Source organism: Camellia sinensis, chromosome 1, assembly GCF_055761805.1.
Source record: "Camellia sinensis isolate YWXY chromosome 1, ASM5576180v1, whole genome shotgun sequence".
Lineage (NCBI taxonomy): Eukaryota > Viridiplantae > Streptophyta > Magnoliopsida > Ericales > Theaceae > Camellia > Camellia sinensis.
In genome coordinates this window covers 62,143,033-62,159,413 of record NC_138961.1, presented here as the reverse complement: position 1 = coordinate 62,159,413, position 16,381 = coordinate 62,143,033, and positions in this window count along the sequence as shown.

Below are 16,381 nucleotides of genomic sequence, written 5' to 3'. Positions count from 1 at the left end.
CCTCTAAGGCATCAAAGAGTGTTTGGCCGGTACCACACTAGTATTCCAAAAACTCACCTTATTTTCTCTTGTAGGTCATTGGATCAGATCGGAATCATATAAATTTGATTGTCATCCTATATTATAAAGCTTAAAAAGTTCAGATAGCCAAGTCAGTCTAAACCACAAAACTAGTAAAGTAATTGCGTTGGGGCTTTAAAATAATTTAAACCTTCATATTAAGTGGGTGATTCTATTTGCAACCAAATAGTAACTAAATACGGCTAATTAAAATTTTAAATTTTAAATTTCTATTATACCCTAATGTAAATTTACTAATAAGGACAATATATATTAAATCCTAAAATAATTTTTTTTTTCTCTTCATATTCAAGTTTTTTGATCTTCTTTCCAAAATTTCAATTATTTTTTCATATTCTAAAACTCCAATTCATCCCAAAACTCACAATTATTATCATCATTGTTGTTTGTTATTTTATTATTATTATTATTATTATTATTTTGTGGTGGGCATGAAACCTAGAGACTATAGAATTGACAGCTTCCTCAACACTAACTTTTGACAAAGAGCTTGGCACTTCTTCCATTCACACCCGCATATTTTCAATAGCCATCCTAGCCAAAAGCTATGCTGCCTAATTTCCTGCCGTTTAACATGTGAAACTTGCGAATGGTAAACCCCGCAGCGCTGACCGTATGCTTCCAACATAGTCCCCAATAATAGAAAGATCTTCAGTTTGGGCCTCTACACAGTTGATGACAGTAAGAGAATTCAACTCTGTTATGTTTGGTTGGGAGATTTGAGAAGGAATTTAAAAAAAGAAAGGAAAAATATGTGTGAAATTAGGTAAAATATAGGTATATTTTATTTATATTTTACTTATCTTCTTCTTCTTCTTCTTTTTTTTTTTTTTTTTTTTTTTTTAATTCCTTCCCAAATCTTTTAATTAAACACAATGTAAGTATATATCCCTGAGATCCAAATCCTTTGCCAACTTCACAACCTTCCAAGCACCAACCACTTCAATGATGGAGTCTTTGATGACAGTTAGAGGAAGATTTTTTTAAATTGATTTGTTTATTGTTTAGGTGTATCATAAATTATAATTTTATTTTGATGGATAATTTGTGAAAAAATTATAGGGTGTATTGAGTTTAAATAATAACCTTAAGTAACTTAGTAGAGAGTACTGAGAAATTGAATCTACTGAATAATTTTTTAGGTGTAAATAAAATCTCCCATATTAAGTCCAAAATTAAAATATTTTTAATAGGCCTCAATTAAATGGAGTGCCCAAACCAAAGCCAAGGGCCAAAAAAAAGAAAGAAAGAAAGAAAGAATTCAGCTAGCTACCCCCAAACGTTAATTAATAATTTTGCAGTTTATTATGCTATTCATTGAAAATGATATGGCTGATAAGCTTGATTATGTAAGTTAAATTAATAATTTTACAGGAAAAAAATACAAGAAGAGTGAAAATGTTTAAGTGAAATTTTGTTAAATTTAAATTAATTTGATATTATAGCTTCTTTTTTTCTTTTTTTTTTTCTCATTGTATATTGGATTTTGCTAAACTATAAAATAACAAAATTATTATTATTATTATTATTATTATTATTATTATTATTATTATTATTATTATTATTATTTTCTCTTTTTGAGTTCTTGAAACAATTTCTCAAAATCTTAATGGGTTTTATTTTAGCTCCCTCTTCATAAGTTCATACTAGTATAAGGACATAAAAATATGACTTTAGAGTTTAAGAACATAAAAATATGACTTTAGAGTTTTAGTCCTTATATAGTATGCTGATTTTTTTTTTGACAAAACTACCCTTACTATTAGCACTTGAAATTTGGAAGATGAACATCATGTCCTTTTCAAAAAATTAAAATTTTAATAACTTTTAATATAGATCTTTGTTTGTTTATAAAATTTGTATTTTATAATCCTCTTGTTGAGATCTATCAACCAAAGCCAATGATGAATAAGAAGTTCTTTAAACAAAAAAGGAAAATGTGATGAAATTTCACTGTGTTTCACTTAGTGAAAATTTCAATCAATGGCTTAAAAATGAAAAATTAAAATCCAATTGCAAAAATTGAGTTCTTAATTTCAAATTTGGGCTAACAAATTAAAATTGAATGCTGCTAATTGTGAAGCTTAAAATTTCACTATGTCGAACACAGAGAAACGTCATTGTGTTTTCATTATGTCAACACCACACACAGTGAAATTTCTCTGTATCCAACATTCAATCAATGAAATTTCTTCTAATATAAAAATTCTCTATTAACATTTTTAGAGTCCTCTTGTCGATATCTATCAAATAAAACCTAAGATGAATATGAAATAATAATAAATGATTTTGATGAAATTTTCATTGACTTTGCTATTTTCGACGAGGCAAATGAAATTTCACTAACAAAAGTAAAAAAGAAAAAAAGTGATTATGATTCCCTGAGCAATTCTCCAATTCAAATCAAACAACCACATGAAATGAAAAACCCTTGAGAGTCACACAGCCACAATAAACAACACATAAAAGAAATTTACACACAATCACCTATTGATATGCACACTAGATATACCTACATATATGTACCTTGATATAGGAATTTGAGAGAAGAAAACAAGGATAGACATATTTATTAATTAGATTTAACATTGCAAAAACTCTACTGATCACAACTACCGCTTTTGTTCTTTACCTTGCACAACAGTCCCACCTCCTGAATGTGTTGTTGGTAAAGAAATCTTCATAGCAAGTCTTGTTATATGTGTATGAAAAGTCAAGGGTAAATGGTAAATAAATTAAACAGTTACAAAATAATTGTACTACAAATGATATTATTTTTTGTGCAACTCTGTCACATAGAAAGAATTGCACCAAGCACAGGAATAAATTTATACCATGTATACATAAGAGTTGCATGAAAATATATTTTTTTGCCACTGCTCCACTAAAATACAATTTTTCCAAAAGTCAACGCCTGACATTAATTTTGTTTGCTATCACTTATTTATTTATTATTTATTATTTTTAATGGTGTTAATTGGTTCAAGCAACAATTTTTATTTTTTATTTTTAGTAAATATTTTTTTAGATTTAACTTTAAGATTTTAGGTTCTAGTAGACTAGACGAATCAAAAAAGAAAAAAAATGAAAAAAAGAAAAAATTACAAGACAGTGGTTCTTTTTCAAAATAACTACAGATTCAAGGAAAAGTTTATAATTTGATTTATTAAAGCTTATAAAGTTTTTCATGAAACTATAATTATTTTCCAAAAGTACCACTGATTTGTTATTTCTCCTAAAAAATAAAAAAGAAGTAAAAAAAGTTGACTTTTTAGCTTTGGTGAACTCTTTAATTTTTATTTATTTATTTATTTTTATACTAGATGGTCAGAAAAAAAAAAAAAAAAAAAAAAAAAAAAAAAAAAAAAAACAGAAACTAAAAAAAAGCCCTAAAGACAAAAAGTTTAAAAAATGTAACTTTTTAAACTGGTTCCCAAACAAAACTAAGATAAAAGGCAGAGAGCTGGAGGTGAGGGAGTTTATCTCATCAGTGTCGGCTCATTTTTCTTCTCCTTGGTTTTGGTTGTCGTGTGTAAGGGTAAATCGGACATTAAAAAAAATAAAAATAGAGGAATACATAAACAAGATTTATCCTTTCAAAGTATAAAAACGAAGGGACCTTAGCTACCAAATATTTTTAAGTAAGATCCCAACTCTTATAGACTTGTGGTTGGGGATGCATTACTAATTTTTCCAATCTTAATCTATGTAAGTAAATTTTAGTAATTATATTCAAACAATCTTTTTGTAGGTAATAGTAAATAAAAAAAGGGCAAATTATAAATACACCCATTGAGATTTGCTTAAAATACAAATTGTCTCATGTGGTTTGAAAAATTACAAATACCTCATTGTCAGAATTTTTTATTTAACATAATTAATTAAAAAACTGAAATTTTTAACTGTTCATCTATATAATAATAAAATTATCCAAATTATTAATTAATTTTTTTTAACATTATTAAAAACTGTTAATTAACTTGATAATTTATTAATAAAATGACCTATCTGTTATGAAATTAGAAACCTTTGGGGGCATAATGTAATTTGTAGAACCGCTGAGAATAATTTGTAATTTAAGTAAACCGCAACGGACGTGTTTGTAATTTTTCAAAAAAACAAAATGTCTTGTTAACTTATGTCCTTATACTAAAAGAGCTTAAAAAAGATTATACATTTTTTATTGCAACCACTTTATAGAATGTATAAGTTTTATAAGTTTTTGTCCCACCTAAAGTTCAAACTTTTGGATGGCTAGCATAGAAACACAAAATCAAGACATCTGTCTTTCTGTAAAGAATTGGTGTTCTTCAGGGGAATGTTTCTACCCTTTGTATCTTTTGCAAATTAGAATGTGAATCAGTGCAGCATATACTTCTTTCTTGCCCTTTTACTGGAAAATTTGGTCAGAAATGATGTCTTGGTGGGGTATTCAGTGGGTTTTACGAGGATCAGTCGAGGATCTATTTCATTGATGGGCTGAAGGTTGCTTCAAAAAGTTGGAAAGGAAGATTGGGAGAACCATCCTTCTAGCAGTTTCACGGTCAGTTTGGAAAGCATAGAAATGAATGTGCTTTTAGGGGATCTCAACCTGATCTATCTCAGCTTATTGATCTTATCAAAATCAGAATCCGGATCAAATCATCTCTGAGGACTTCTATTACTCAGTCAATGACTTCCTATTTAATTTCTAATTTCTGGAAAATCAGATTTTGTATTGGTGGACCATGAAGGCTGTTTGAAGCAGGGGCTGTAGCAGGAGCTGGCCTATTTTGCTTTTGTGGTAGGGATTAGTTTGGTGTCGGGCATCTGATTGGTGTTTTGGATTGAAGGCATAGACTCTGAGGTTGTTGGTATCGCTTTGTTTTGTTTTTAACTGTTTTTGGGGTGATTATTTGATACTATTGGAGCACAATCACGTAGTACTCCATGCTATTATGATTGGTAGAGAATGCGAGATATTATAATTTTGTGTTGGCATGTTCCGGGAGTACCCAATGATCACCCCTTCATTATCATATACTAGACTTGCATCATTTATTTTTCCTCGTTCCAGTATTGTCACAAAAGAAGAGACGCTCTTTGACCACCAAATATATGAAACATTTCGGTTTTATTGGCGGTGAATTTTCTCTCCCCTAAAATAATACAATAAGTACAATTCAAACACATATTAATAACAACATGAATTAGAGTAAATAATCCTTTCATTACATGAAGTTAATAATACAAAAGAGTTTAACAAAGTTAAATGTCCTATTGGCTTACATATTTCCAAGTTTTGACTTAATTACACAAAAAGCTATTACACATTTAGCCATAGACTTTACAAAAATATACAATTCAAATAAAGAGGCTCTTGCTCCCAAAATGTCCCTCCAAGCTATTGCCTTGGTGGAGGTAAGTCACCAACACCTAAAAATGTTATTCCCAAATAGGGTGAGCCACAGTCAGTAGCTCTGTATACATTACTACATGACAAAACATATGGATAGTGTGGGTGTTGATTTTTGACCACACAAACAAACAGGGGAACTCAGCAGGAGAGCACCGGCAGAATAGATTAAACCCGAACAACCTGGCACAGAAAGATAAGAATCCGGCAGTGGTTCGTCCACTCGGGGGCACTTCAATGATCAAGTCAGTAATTATCTCTCAAAGATAGCCAATAGTGCTTAACTCACTAGACAGAGCATAAAAAAAACATCCCTTAGACTCATGGGAGTGCCTTACTTTTATAGCTAGCACTAACCTGATCCCTGTAGAAGCCTAGCTTCAAGGGACTTTGGCTCAATGCTTATCTAGGACTCTTAACTAGATAGAGATAAACTCCATAAGAGCTTTATCATTATCCAGACTGAGGTCCTTCCTTATTCTAGGACTCTTGTCCCTTATCCGCTCATCTCGGATTCCGGCATCTCCACAGGTAACCTCGGCTTAGTCGAGATAACCTCGACATCAGGACCAGGCCACGTGGCACCTCGGCTGACACTTCTATGTCACCTTGGCCACATGCTGTCATTCACAAAATATGTCCCCACAACTACCCCCTAGGTTCTATTACCTCGGCATACTGAGGTGATGGAACCTACATCGTTTGTCCACATAGCACGTCGGCTAAGACTTACTCTATCCTTCATGACCGAGATCATCACCCGTTGGCTTCACATGATCAAGACTTTACAGTCCACTTTATCAATGACCAAGAACCAATAACCAAGTTCTTCAAGTTCCTTAACGAAGATCGCTCATCCAGCTGAGGTTTTTGTTTCATTAAATCAAGAACTCTAAGAGTTTTATCTGCACATGCGCTGTCATGCACGGTTTACTTAACCGTTTTCTCCACGTGTCGCTCCCTTATTGGTTTGTACCTGACACGCGCTACCAGGTCGTATCGCTTCTGTGCACACCAGCTAACAGACACGTCATCCAAGGCATATTTATGGTTTTGCCATCTTTTCTGTTTTAACAAAAACTCTTTCTCTACATTTCTAAGCTTCTGCAACTACTCTAATTACCTTCTCCGGTGACCTTTTCATCATCTGTTCCTAGCCATTCGCGCCATCTGACTCCGGTGATCTTCATATCGGCGCTCATTTCATTTGGTAAGTCATAATTTTTTTTCTCTTTAAGTTCAGTCACTGATTTATTTCAAAATCTATGGCCTGTTTTTACGCTATTTACTGCCATTGCAAATCTGTTTGTGTTCTTGAATCTTTACTGTATGTCGAATCTCACATTTGTCTATGATTCATGCTGTTTAATACACCCTTGTGTTTTATTCACATTGTTTGTGATTCTCGCACACACATAATGTTCATAAATTTGAATCTTTACCAACTTTGCCACTGTTCTTGGCTTTTGCACATCCCACACACCTACTTAGTGTTTCTTGAACAAAATGTTGCTTTCTTGATACTGAATCATGTTCTTTCTTGTTTTTGTTTGACTTGTTTCCAGATTCTAGCCTTTAATTTCTTGTTTTCGCATAGATTCGGGTTTGGGACTTGATACAAATCACATTCCTTTAGGGAAATTGAAACAAATTCCCCCCTAGATCCTAAAAAACCGTTGCCCCAGTTCTTGTTTAGGGTTTAGCCAAGGTCTTTTAAACCTATACCAACCACTCTCTTTCGAAATTTTGCACCTTCTTCCTTTAGCCGACATCATGGATATGTTCAGGTAGAGGGTAGATACCCCAGAAAAATTTGGATACTTCCGTGAAGAGTTCTCCATCCCAACCGATGTTCAACTCAGGTTGGTTGGGGAGGAAGACTCTATCATGCCGGATGGGGATTCCATGCCCTTCCCAGTAGTGGCCTTTATAGAGTGTAGACTTCGGTTTCCCCTAGACATTCTCTTTAGGGAAGTCCTTCATTACTATAAACTCAACCCGATGTAGCTAGTCATCAACTCCTACAGGGTTATTAATGGCATAATTTCCCTAGCTCGCCGAGAAAATGCTAAGATGACATTGGCTGACATTCAGTATTATTACACCATGTGTGGCCTAAAGTCTGAAAAAGGCTAGGTTTACTACCTGAAACCCAGATCCACTGCATACAAAATCATAGCCGACCTCCCAGACTCCAACAAGATTGCTGGAGATGATTACCTCATTGTCTCGGGCAACTGGGAGTTTGCTCTTGATAATGATCTTCATCCCTTTCCTCTGCGCCGAACGGTGCTTAAAGAGGGTGATGGTAAGGACTGAGTCATTCTTTTAATCATATTTCTGTTAGGATTTGTCAACTTCATATATCTTTGTCTGAATACTTTTGCCTTCTTATTCTTTTTTGTAGCTCTTTCCCAGCCGGCAAAGGACTTTTGACAGACTTCTTTCCCTAGCAAGGACTTGAAAAAACTTCTTGGCCTGCCTATCGACAAGCGCAAGGCCTCTCTGTTACTCAATTACATCCCAACGTAAAATTCGGCTCTACCCGACATCTCTCAGAGAAGTCCAACTCCACCGTTTGCCTCAACCACTCCAGCTACTTCCTCACCAAGAACTGATCAGGCTTCCTCTTTTGATCCAGTTGAGTTGCCTTCAACATCTGCCCCCCAACTCATCCCGACATCACTACGCCGATACCGACGCCAACGCTGAGCTCCACCAAACGTCCCTGAGGGCAGAACCCGAAGTCACAGACGACGAGATTCTGAAGCGTCGGCATTTAACCCAACAAACCCACCAATTGCCCTGCCAGTAATTCATTTTGGTTCCAAAGTCACCGTTGTTGTAACCGCGGAATAAATGGGCCACAGCAAAGCTGTTGTGGAGGACCTCTTGGCCGACCTTCCAGGAGTTGTCTCCGTTCAGTCTTCTCTATCATAATCCTAGCCCAAGCAAAAACTAAAGAGGGTAAAAAGGGCCAAGGCAAAGGCCTTTGTCACCCAAGTGGAATCAGAGGATACCGTGCCGATCTCTAAACTTGCTGAGATCGAGAAGAATGCTTCTGTTACCGAGAAGAGGCCTACCAAGGCCGAACCTTCCGACACTGCTTGGTCGAAGAAGCCGAAGTCTGAAGAAGCAGCTGGCTCAAGCAGACGAACCCTGGGCCCCTGCTATTATGATTGCCGATCGACCAACGAAAGCTAGCTACAGTGCCATCGAGAGCATTAAAGTCGGCACTGCTCTCTCCACCGCTGTCCTCTTGCCAACAAATCTGAACCGCATGGCCGAGGTTACCGAGTATGAAAATTTTGCTTTAATGATGCAGCACTCTGTTTTGGTAAGTTTTCAATTCTTTGGAACTTTCTAACTTGTCTTTTGAGTTCTTTATACTAATTTGTTAGTTTCTTTCCCTGCTATCCAGCATGCCCATTCTTTCACCATGAAAGCTGAGGCATTCAAAGAAGAGTTGGTCCGCAAGACCAAAGAAGCTGTTGGCTTCCTCGCCTCCCTCAACAACGCCGAGGCAAAAATGAAGATGCTGCTAGACTAAGCCAAGGCAGCTAAAAAGCTCAAGGCCAAGCCGAGGAGAAAGTAGAGGCGGCGAAGGTTGTGGCCGAGGTTCTCAAAGTCGAGGCCAAGGAGGTTGAAACCAAGACCGCCGAAGCCCAGGCAGAACTCCAAAAAGCCTTGGCCACCAAGGAAGCCGATATCAAAGCCCCCGACGAAAAGGCATTCGTAGAGGGGCAGGCTGCTGTCCGTGATGCTTATAAAGCCCAGGTTAACCAAGCCTGCAACCGAGGCTTTTACCTCGGCTGGACAGCAACCCTGAATAAACTCTTTGTCCCAATGGACTCCCCCCTGCGAGACATCAACCAACTCCAAGTACCCTTTCCTCCAACTTCCAAGGACTCAGAAGATGAAGCTGAGGATGAGAAGGCCGCTGTTGTGACCAAGTCCCCTACTTTGAACGAGCAAGTCCTAGACTTGACTCAGGATGAGGAGGACGAGGTCTCCAAGAGTGCCTCTCCTAAGAAGGACTCAATTTTCGAGGTTCATGCCACTGAGAAGAGCCTCGACCAGACTCTTCTTGAAATTGACACTGAGATTGCCGCAGAGAAGGAAGCCACTCTGCCAATCGAGGCCAACACAACGCCAATAACTGAGGTTGAGCAATCTAGGACTGATGTCCATTATTCCAATGCTTAGAATTTTTGATTTTGAACTTTACTTCTGAACAGTTTGTACTTTTTATAACTTCTGGACAAGTAATCTTTTTGTAGGCCGAAGTTCCTTTTTGCCCATGAACAAGTTTCTCTTTTTTAAATGCAAGTCTTCTCTTTTCTTCTAAGTGTTGAATGTTTGCCTTCTATACAAGTTTACTGCTTTCATACTTAGAATATTTTTGTATGCCTTAACTACATAGTAACTTCAGGATGTAATACCTCGGATACAAACCTTGAATGTTTTTCTCGGCCAACCGTTGGCATACCTCGGCTAACATTTTTAAAATACCAAAATATTTTTACAAGTGTTATTTGGTATTGCTTTTTTACTTTCATATGCTATCTTCTTTCAAAACTTCACCCTTTCCAAGCTTGGACAACCTGGTTAGTTACCTCGGATAATATGTATCTCGGACACTTCATTCATAAGTACTTTGGCCAACTCCAACTTGTAAATCTTTCTCAAATTTCAGCAAGTGTTAAGCCCATTCTAACTTGTAAATTTTTCTAAAAATTTCAACAAGCCCAAAATTTCAATAAGCCCAAAATTTCAATAAATCCTAAGCTCTTGCTCTCAAGTTTCTTTTATCATTCCTACTTCCTGCCCCTAATGCGAACCTAAGTTTCACTTAAGTTCACATTTAAGCATGTGTCTGAGGTCATTTGCCGAAGTCAGATTCAAGCAAAGATTAGCCGAGGTTTTCAACCTTGGTTTCTCTGTTAATCTAATTGAAATGCACTTAGTTCTATTCCGAGTTTCACTCTGCTGACATGGTAAGTCTAGTTTCAATTCAATTTAGTTCAACTCTATTATATGCAAGTATAATTCAACTCTGTCATATAATAAGTCTAAGTTTATTCGGCATGTTTCAATCAGAAACATCGCCAACTTAGTTCAACTCTATTTTATGCAAGTATAATTCAACTCTGTCATATAATAAGTCTAAGTTATTCGTCATATTTCAATCAGAAACATCGCTAACTTAGTTCAACTCTATTATATACAAGTATAATTCAACTCTGTTGTATAATAAGTCTAAGTTATTTGTCATGTTTCACTTTAGAAACATTGCCATGGGACTGATTAGTCATTTCACACAAATTTCAAATTCATCAAACTAAAATTTTATTACTTCCTCGACTAATAAAATTATGACATAAACTTAGGGAAAAAAAAATCTAATGATAGAAAAACTTCAAGTTGCAAGTGTTCCAACGTCTTGGCAACTCTTTGCCATCACTGTTCTCAAGTTGATATGCCCCATTGCCAGCAACCGAGGTGACTCTATAAGGCCCCTCCCAATTTGGGCCAAGCTTGCCCTCCCTGGGATCCTTCTTGTTGCTAACCACTTTCCTCAGCACAAGGTCCCCAACTTTGAACTCTCTTAGGTTGACCTTCTTGTTATAAGCCCTAGCAAGTTGTTGTTGGTATACCCCCAGCTGAATTGCTATTCTCTCTCTTTTCTCCTCCAGTAGATCTAGATCTCGGGCTAGAAATGCCTCATTAGTACCATTTTCCACTCCCTAGGTTCTGATCCCTGGAATGCCGACTTCTAGTGGGATAACTGCTTTAGTGCCATAAGCTATGGCAAATGGATACTCCCCAGTTGATCTCCTCAGTGTAATCCGATATGCCCAGAGTACATCAGGCAACTCTTCCACTCATTTTTTCTTTGCTGCTTCTAACATCTTTTTGATCCTATCCAAGATAGTCTTATTGGATGCTTTTGCCTGATCATTACTCTGAGAAAAACTTAGAGTAGAGTAATAGTTCTTAATTTTGTACTTTGCATAAAAGCTTTGGATTAGCTTACTGTTAAACTATGTATCATTGTCTGCTATTATTGCTCTTGGGATCCCAAACCTAGTGATGATGTTCTTCCATATGAATTTCTTTACGTCTATGTCTCGAATATTCGCAAGGGGTTCATCTTCCACTCACTTTGTGAATTAATCAGTTGCTACCAGCAGGTGCTTCCTTTGCCTAGTTGCTTGGGGTAGTTGTCCAACAAGATCCATGCCCCACTGGGAAAATGGCCACGGGCTGGACATTGGGTTCAAATCTGCTGTTGGTTAATGTATTAAAGGTGCAAACTTTTAACACTTCTCGCACTTCCTAACGTAGGCTTTAGCATTCTTCTGCATGTAGGGCCACCAGTACCCCTAAGTAATGGCCCTATGAGCAAGTGATCTACCTCTAGCATGGTTTCTATATACCTCTTTGTGTATTTCATACAAGAAGTGTTCAACCTGGGAGGAATGCACACACCTCAAAATGGAACCAATAAAAGACCTTCTATAGAGGTGTCCTTCTGCTGTTTGGCTAAACCTCGCCGACTTCAATATGGTCTTGTGCACCTTTTTGTGATCATCCAGCAGCTTGCCGTCCTTAAGAAACATTACTATTGCATCCATCTAACTTGGACCCATCTCTACACACATTGCTTCATACTCTGTGATTAGTGGTTCCACACTTGGACCTGATAAATAATCAACCATTATTGTCCTTGCCTCCCCTGATTTAATTGCACTAGTGTAGACGCGCCCGTGGGCCCCACGCTACAGTTCGGACTCCATTTTTAGTCACAGTTCTTAATCTGAACCAAAGAGTCCAAATCCGGCAAATCGTTTTGAGAAAACAGATTTTTAGAAAAGAAGTGCCAAACATGGACTACTTTGCCAGATACAGAGTCGCCACCTAAATATTTTATTTTGGGGGAATTTACGAAACCTTGACTCGTTTGCCTAAGGCCACGTGTCCGTCATCACCAAAGTTGCCTCGGCTCGGGAACTTGGATACGATTGGAGAAGGTCAGCTATGAGCACCCCCTCTTGCCCGATTCGAAGATCGGCCTCTACTAACCATGATATCTTGTTTTGAAAACATTATGAGCTCTTATTCCGGTTATTAGCTTAGATTTACTATGTGATGTGCACAACACAACAAGTATAGACTGAGTCACCTGAATTGGGATAAAGCATTTCATGTTTGTTTTGAAAACGGTTTGCTACTCGCAAGTAGGCTAAAATGCAGGTTTTGCCACCCTCAAGTGGGCTTAGAAAAGATGGTTTTGCCACTGTCTAGTGGGCTTAAAACTCATAGTCAATGCATTATTCCAATTCAGATAATCCAACCTTCACCCACAAGCATTCAGGCAGATATATCACATAAGCATGTAGCCTCATGGTAAGCATGCTAATATGGCAACACTCACACGCATGCAAGATGCTAAAGCATAAGAGCTTACCTAGTACTCCAAGCCAAAACAAAAACTAGTTAGTAATCAAATGCATGATCCTAGTTCATGTTAAGATGGCTAATGCAACACATACATAATGCAACTAGAATAGGCTCGGCTAATCTAAGGATGACATGTGAAATGTGACAACTCGATGCACGTATTCAAGTTTGGAATTGAAATACTATGCGGTTAGCATGATGCGCCGAGCCCGGTGCATGCAAGACTGATGAATGATGCACGCATGCATAGCATAAGGTATGCTAAATTAAACATGCCCTAATACTAACCATTAAAGCAGGTAAGTAAAAGGGAGAAAGAAATGGGGGTTGGAAGACATGCACACACACACCCACACTTATTACAAATTCGCCCTCGCTTAGAGGGACCAAATAAATATTACACAACCGAATGAATACTACTAAATTAATTATTACAGAACTTCTAATTAATTAACGAATTAAATGCAGAAGGAAGGCGGCCGCAGCCCTACCTCGGAATGCGATGATGCATGCTTGACTCGCCTTGCTCGGAAATCCGTACCATTCCACTGTTGCCTCTGTTTACACTGCCTTGCTCCTCTGAAAATTATGAAAGTTTCCAGAACTGCTTTGAGCTTCCTTCTGAGTGTTGTGGAGAGCCACCGGCTAGAACAAAAGGCCACCGGCCATGGGAATGGGATTATCGGCCAAAGCTTGTGTCATCGGCTGGACACTGATGGCCGGTCGGCACTAGAGATGGCCGGTCGACCATTTATTCTTGCAGAATCCTGCAGTTAACAGCAGCAAAGGGAAAGCAGTGTATGGCATGGAATTTTCAAGCAAATGTGTGCATGGCCACTCTCCCAATCATGTTATGGACTCAAGGGAGTGTGGCCCTCGACCCTCAGGCCATCAATTGCGCATTTCAATGCATGATGGCCTAAGAGGCCAAGTTTTCCATTCAATGTAAATGCATGCAACGAGACACATGAATGCCAACAACCTATCATGTTGATATCAAAGGCATCGGCGACGGAGGAGTGAGGCGCGTTACATCACTTCAAGTATGAATGCATCCCATTCCTCAAATTTAGTTTGACACCCCAAACCAAACCTAATGCAATGCGAAAACATGTAATTAATGCAATGCAACATGAGCAATGTAACATATCATGCAAACACCATGGCAATATGACAAGTATGCAACATTACAATGCAACCTAGATAGGCAATTATGCAAAGTGATAGGCATGCAACAATGCACTAACTACAAGGGTGCAACAACCATGCAATGTAATGAGCATATAACAAAATGCAAATGCATGACCCATGGTCTTACACTATAGGTGGACAGACCTCAGCCTTGTCCATAACAGTGGCCAAAATGATGCAACAAGAGCACAAATCACATATGCAAGCATGCATGCCCCAAGGCCCATCACCTAAGGCATGAAAGAGGCAACTCTAAGCATCCATAAAAGAGACAAACATGGGCATTAGACCAACAAAAATCAGAGCTATGGTATGTTAGAATAAGCCCCAAAACCCACATACATGGCATCCCAAATGACTTAAACAAAAAGACATACACCAAAGCCCAAATATGGAGCACAAGACCACAACTCTTCAAGGCATTAAAAGGGTAACAAATGCAAGCATGTAGGCATAAAACATGAACTGAAATGGCATGAAAAATGATTCCAAATCACTGAAATAGACCAAATGAGGCATGCTAACGACTTACACACCCGAAGCCAACAAGCTAGAATACAAAGAGGCTATATAAATCATGGCAAGCATGGCTCCAAAGACTCAAGACAGACCTTAAGCATGTTAAAACATGACCAAAAACTTCACAAAGCTAAGCCAAAGCATGCAAGCATGATGGTCCAAAGGCAAGATGTATTTCTGGCAAAATGGAAGAATACAAGGCAAGTGTATTATGCATGCAAGGGGTCAACAAACCAACATGGGACAGAGGTAAAACATGCTAAATAAACACCAAATAACCTCTGAAATGAAGCCAAACAAAGCTAGGCATACATGCTACCCTTATGAGCCAAAACACAAGCAAATGTGACAATAAAGGGAGAGGGGTGTCCCTCCCCTATACAAGACCTCAAAACCTCTTCTTCACCACTGAAAATCCATTGGATTTCAGTGGTGAGAAGGCCAATGCACAAAAGATTCCAAAGCTCAACAAATAAGGCACAAAAAGGGCCAAACAAGGCCTAAGAGGGGGAGTTCGACCCCCAACACCAAAATACCCTTAATGAAACATCTTAAGCATAAAAATACAAGACTTTTTTCAGTTATACACAAAGCTTAAATCAGCTTTCAAGTATGGCTAAGATATGGATCAAAATAAAGCCTTAAAAGGGAGATGAAGCATACAGGGGGTAGATGACCTCTAACAGAAAAATATCCTTAAACAAACTTTAAGAGGAGCTCAAAATAAGACCTTTTCCAGTTTATAACAAAGCTCGAAAATGCTTTCAAGTATGGCTAAGCTATGAAGCAAGATAAGCCTTAAAAAGGGAGATGGGTGTGTTACCCTTGTAGCTAAGAACTCCAGCAGCCTTTGGTCCCAAAAACCAGTCCCTTAGACACTAAAAACAAGCTCCAAGATGCTTGGATGGATGATGGAGAGGTTAGGTTATGAGGTGTAGGGTAATGGAGCCAAGAACCTTACACTTTGAAGCTAGAAAGGAGAGATACAAAGGGAGAGAGTGTGTGTATGCCTCTGGAATTTTAGAACCATGGAAAAGGAGAGGGGAGCCTTCCTTTATAGAGCCAAGGGACTAAATCTTCTCTTAGAAGCTTCAAACCAAGAGCAAAGATCCTCCATACACGTGTATGGAGGATCCAGTCTGTGCCCTCCAGCTGGCACAGCTGGCATCCATTCAATCTGTAGAATACACCGGAAGGTCATCGACCAGCAAAAATGGTCGGTCGGCTACTATAAATGGTCGGCCTACTACTTATTTGGTCGGCCGGCACATTGTTTTGGTCGGTCGGCACATTGTTTGGTCGGCTGGCAGGAAAAATCTGCTCTGCAGGTCCAACTTCAAGCGGGCATAACTCCTTCATATGAACTCTTTTCAGGTCATTCTTGTGTCCAAATTCAAGCCTCGAAAGTAAGATTTCCAATGGAACCAGCCTTGCATCAAAATTCCAACTGTGAAAAAAGTTATGCTTGTTTTGGTGAAGGTTGCTCAGTTTTGGTCCAACCGGGATGATGCCCAACTTCAACCAATCATATCTCCCCCATCTGGACTCGGCCTGAGGAGATTCTTGAGTGAAAAATGAAGCCCCGGAAGTCTTGTTTCCAACGATGGTGGCCTCATAGCTTAACTCCAAGTGTACAGACAGATAAACCTGATTTGGCAAGGACCGTTCGACTCTCCCTTAACGATTCATACCCAACTTCTTCCTCAGCTAGGTTTCTTCTCTCTTCTCCTC